The sequence below is a fragment of the Pezoporus flaviventris genome, unplaced genomic scaffold, assembly GCF_033815535.1.
Source record: "Pezoporus flaviventris isolate CSIRO_AGI_PZ_B2104156 unplaced genomic scaffold, CSIRO_AGI_Pfla_v1 ptg000121l, whole genome shotgun sequence".
Classification (NCBI taxonomy): domain Eukaryota; kingdom Metazoa; phylum Chordata; class Aves; order Psittaciformes; family Psittacidae; genus Pezoporus; species Pezoporus flaviventris.
The window spans coordinates 374,277-379,835 of NW_026892669.1; the positions used below are offsets into that span (position 1 = coordinate 374,277).

General features: G+C 44.4%; 1 pseudogene; it reads left to right on the forward strand.

Moving 5' to 3' along the window:
- The first annotated feature begins 4,987 nt into the window (after window positions 1-4,987).
- LOC133282387 (U6 spliceosomal RNA) lies at window positions 4,988-5,052 on the forward strand (annotated as a pseudogene).
- Window positions 5,053-5,559: the final 507 nt, after the last annotated feature.

Consider the following 5,559-nt stretch of genomic DNA (forward strand, 5'->3'; position numbering starts at 1 on the left):
TTAGAAATGGCAAAAAATGGGATAGAAATGGCCAAAAATGGCTTAAAACAGGTTGGAAGATTGCAAAACGAGGTTAGAAATGGCCAAAAATGGCTTAAAGAAGGTTAGAACTGCACAAAAAATTGGTTAGAAACAGTCAAATATGGCTTAAAGCTGGTTAGAGATGTGCAAAAACGTGTTAGAAATGGCCAAAAATGGCTTAAAAAGGGTTGGAGATGTGCAAAGCTGGCTTAGAAAAGTCTCCTAACTGCTGGGTTTTTTTTTTGCTACTTCTCCTATGGGGTTTTCAGTTTCATTTATCAATAAAGTCATCGTAATACCTTTATATGCATGTGGTGCAGTCCTAATAATCCTGTTCTGAATTGAAAGTGATTGTGGAATCTGCAGCATAGCGTCTGCATCTCGGACAAAAGTAGCAGTTTTCATCCCCTCCTCCTTAACACTCTGAACACAATCCTGTAAAGTATACCAAGGTCGATCTGCACTAGGCTATTCCCCTTCAGTAGGGTATTTTCTGCTACAGCCTTCCACTACCACTTCTAACAAATTAGTCTCATCCTTGGTGCCTCAGGTGTCCTGAACAAATGAGTCAGAGCTTAACATTGCAAATTTCTTAACATTGTCTGGATCCAATTTAACTCCCAAATCATGTGACCTGATGGCTCAAGAAAGCAAAGATTCTCCAGGCTTTTGTTTGAACCTGTCCATAATATCATTAATTGTGTGCTGAGTGAAATCTTCTACCACATCCCACCTCACTGAATGACCTGGAGGGTTGTGTTCCAATTTCCTTCATAATATTGGCTTTGCTTCAACAAACACCTCACCCTCTGAACTACTATCCAAATCGGTTGAATCCCACACATCTCCATCCCATTTCTCAGGGTCCCAATTCCTTCCTGCCTCTGTGATCGCTGCATGCACTTTTTTCTGGTTAACTCAACCCCTTTGCTTTTGATATTTATATTGGGTGACACAAACAGCTACTTTTTCTTCTACAGTTTGATAAGTATCCAATTTATCAGTTAATAGTTGATTTGGGCACTGGACCATAACTATTTTTCCCTGCAGTTTACAAACTTGTTTCTCCAAATCAATCTTATCCTACATTTGCTCTATGCTGATGTTGCTTTCAGTATGCAGCCAGCAGAATCCACCCTTGTCTCCCCAGAGCAATCAATTCCTCCCCTTTTTCTACTGAAACTTTTTGTAAATATTTAACTATATCAGGAGGTTCTGCCTCATTCAAACATGAGTCCCAATTCTCACATAAACCATAACACGACTGTTCAGCAGCTATGTTACGATAAGGTAATTGTTCCCAGCTGGGAATATCCAGCTCCACCATCTTAGAAACCTTATTCTTTATCTTAAAAATAAAATGACATTTTGTTTTGTGTCCTGCAGACTACGCCAAATTGTTCTGCTGATAGGCAGGGTAAGCCACAAAATAACCATGTACTAGCTGTATAGCATGCACAGTTTATTAAGCAAGCACACTAAAGCGAATAAGCACACTAACACAAATAGGGCATATATCTCAATACATGCAGTAAATAAGTACAACAAAGCAAATCAGAGGTCTATATAGAGAGAGTAAAGTACAAAGGAAAATTAACAGCACATGAAATCATTACTGCATAGAGAAAACAGAGATTAAGAAAAAATACATCACCAATTACCACCCAATCATCATTCAGGCCCACACTTCTAGCTGGGAAGCCCCGTTGCAGCCGATGCCAGGAGTCTCAGGTAACTGGGAAAATTCTCACATGGCACGTCCACCCCCCTATAGGTAAGGCTTCAGATTTGGCTACAAGAAGGTCCTGCTTTTATACCCTTAGAAAAACAACTGGCTTTATGCCAGATCTCAAATTGTTTACTTGTGGGGCTGTGCAGTTTCTCATAATCTCACTGTTGTCCATGCCAAGAGCATTGGCCAGGTGCCCCAGTGTGGCCAAGTATGAAGGTCATAGGCAGCTTCACACCTATGTTTTCCTCTTTCCGACAAACAGTCACAGTGAACTTAACCATATATACTCTACCAAATGTACTTTGACAAAAAACCCGTACTTTGTTATATCTCTCAGTCATGAGAGGAAATCAACTCTCAGCTAGGAACCCATACATTGCACACTCCCAGCCAACTTGGTGTCCACAGATTTACTGAGGGTGCACTTAAACCCCTCATTCAGATCATCTATGAAGATATTAAACAGCACTGGCCCTAACACCAAGCCCTGAGGGACAACACTAAGTGACTGGTCACCAACTAGATGTGATGCCATTTACAACCACTCTTTGGGCTCAGCCATCCAGCCAGTTTCCAACTGTCATGGTTTAAGCCCAGCTGGTAACTTGGAACCATGCAGCAGCTTGCTCACTGCCCCCCTGCCCCTTCTTCCCACACCTGCTCCAGAAGGGAAGGAGAGGAGAATCGAAAGAATGTAAAAATCCCATGGGTTAAGAACAGGTGTCCTGTCTCTGCTTCTTCCTGGATTCCCATGCCCCTCCTCTACTGGCAGAGCATGAGACTGAAAAAGTCCTTGATCAGAGTAAACATTACTTAGCAACAACTAAAACATCAGTGTGTTATCAGCATTGTTCTCAGACTAAAGTAAAAAACACAACACTGCACTAGCTGTAGGAGAAAAGTAACTGCTGCAGCTGAACCCAGGACACCAACCCAGAGAAGAATCAACCTATCCAGGCCATGAGCAGCCAGTTTCTCCAGGGAGACGGTGTCAAATGCTTTACTTAAATCCAAGTGAGCCTTTCCCTCATGAACCTTACCACAGCACCCCCAGGTCCTTTTCTGTCGAGCAGCTTTCCAACCACTCTTCCCCAAGCCTGGAGCATTGAAGGGGGTTGTTGTGGCCCAAATGCAGGACCTGGAATTTTGCCTTGTTTAACCTCATGTCATGGCCACAGCCCATCTATCCAACCTGTCTAGATCCATCTGCAGAGCCTTCCTGTCCTTCAGATGATCAACACTCCCAGCCAACTTGGTGTCATCCACAAGTTTCCTGAGGGTGCATTCAATCCCGTGATCCAGATCATCAATGAAGATATTAAACATCAGTCCTTCTCTGTTTGAGTACAGCAAATCTAGCCAGGCATCTCCCCTAGTTGGCTCACTAACTGGCTGGGTTAGGAAGTTAATCTTCCACACCCTCCAAGAACCTCCTGGATTGTTTCTTCTCTGTTGTGTTGTACTTCCAGCAGACTTCTGGTAGGTTGAAGTCCCCCACACGAACAAGGGCAAGCGATTGCGAAACTTCTCCCAGTTCTTTGAAGAACGCTTCATCTGTAGCTTCATCCTGGCTGGGTGGTCTATAATGGACTCCTACCAGGATATCAGCTTGGTTGGTGTTCCCCCTGATCTTCACCCACAAACATTCAACCTTCTTACTCACGACAATGAGTTCAAGGCAGTCAATGCACCCCCTGATATACAACGCACCCCCACCACCTCTCTTTCCTTGCCTAGCCCTTCTGAAGAGCCTGTAGCCATCCACTACAGCATTCCAATCATGCAAATCATTCCACCACATTTCTGTGATGGTGATTATGTCACGATTTCCCTGCTGCACAACGGCTTCCAGCTCCTCCTGTTTGTTGCCCATGCTGCGGGTATTGGCATAAATGCTTTTAAGTTGCCCTGTGGATCTGGACTCCAACAGTGGCATGCTACCCCATGGCTCATGTCTAGCAAGCCTGGTGTTATCTCCTTCCCATTCGAACCTAGTTTAAAGCCCTCTCTATAAGCCCTGCTAGCTCCTGGGCTAGAATCCTTTCCCCCCTTTGGGACAGGCGTTCCCCATCTTCCACCAGCAGGCCTCGTGCTGTATGAACTGACCCATGGTCAAAAAACTCAAAATTCTGGCACTTACACCAGTCGCAGAGCCAGGAATTAATTAATGCCATTTTTCTGATGTTATTATTGTCATTGTTTGCAACTGGCAGCACGGACAAGAATACTACTTGGGCTCCTGAATCCTGCACCAGTCGCCGCAAGGCCTTCAAGTCCTTCTTGAGTCCCCTCAGGCTTCTTGAGGGGATTTCTTCATGGCCCACCTGGAAGACTAATAAAGGATAGTAGTGCCCTGGGTTCAGCAGTAGCAATCATGTTTCTCAGTATTAGTAGATGGTGCAGTGCTGTGCCTTTGACTTTCAGCCTGGGAACAACGCTGATATCACCGATGATTTTAGTTGTTGCTAAGTAATGTTTACTCTGACCAAGGACTTTCTCAGTCTCATGCTCTGCCAGGGAGGAGGGGAAGTTGGGAGGAAGCTGAGGGAGGACACGTGACCCAAACTAACCAAATGGGTTAGCTGCCTTAGTTGGCAGCTCTTGGCAACTGTGACGGAAAGGCTTCCCTACAAGGACAACGTTATGTGTCGCTCAGGCAAGTGTACCACAATAGAAAGGCTTCCAGTCCCTGAGGGAATCAGCCATTGTAGAGATGATCTATCGTAGGCTGGATGCTGGGAATGCACCTGTAGATCCAAATGAAGTTGAATGTACACAACCCATGTGATGGAAACGTACATGGAGTGCACCATCATCATATGCCATCATATGATCGTCATATGATCATCAATGACATCATCATATGTCATTGTCATCAATGACCTGGAGTGAGGCAGCACCACCAACAGTCAATGATTTGAGTCATAAACTCTGACAGTTCGAAGACAATCTCACCCCTTCCATCATTTTAGCTGTGAAAGAACTGTTGCAGGATTTCAAAGAACTGAGAGACTATGAGGTGTCCCTGCCCATGACAGCTGGGGTGGAACTAGATGATAAGGTCCTTTCCAACCATAACTATTCTATGATTTTATGATTCTATGATCTATCCAATCTATACAGCTCCTCACATGTATCCACCCACATTTCAACTTTTAACAGAAGGTGCCCTTTTGCCAAAGAAAGTAGATATATGAGGTACAAGCCATGGGCCACCCTATGGTTCCCTGATCGGGAAATGATTAGCATGGCCCCTGTGCAGGGATGACACGTAAATTCCTGAAGCATTCCATTTTTTTTATTAGAAGAACAGGTGTGGTTTAAGTCCAGCTGGTAACTCAGAACCCTACAGCTGCTCACTCACTCACCCCCATTCTTCTCCACCCACTCCCAGACAGATGGGGAGGAGAATGGAAAGAATGTAAATTCCACAGATTGAGATAAGAACAGTCCAGTAACTAAGGTATAATACAAAAGCACTACTACTACCACCAATAATAATAATGATAAGGGAAATAACAAGGGGAGAGAATACAATTGCTCACCACCCGCTAACCGATACGCAGCCCAATCCGAGCAGTGATCTGGCCTTCTGGGTAACTCCCCCCTCCCCCCCAGTTTATATATACTGGGCATAACCGGCTGTGGTATGGAATACCCCTTTGGCTACTTTGGGTCAGGTGTTCTTTCTTTGCTTCTTCCTATCTTCCCATCTTCCCGTGCCCCTCTTCACTGGCAGAGCATAAGACTGAAAAAGTCTTTGATTGGAGTAAACATTACTTTGTAACAACTAAAAACACTGGTGT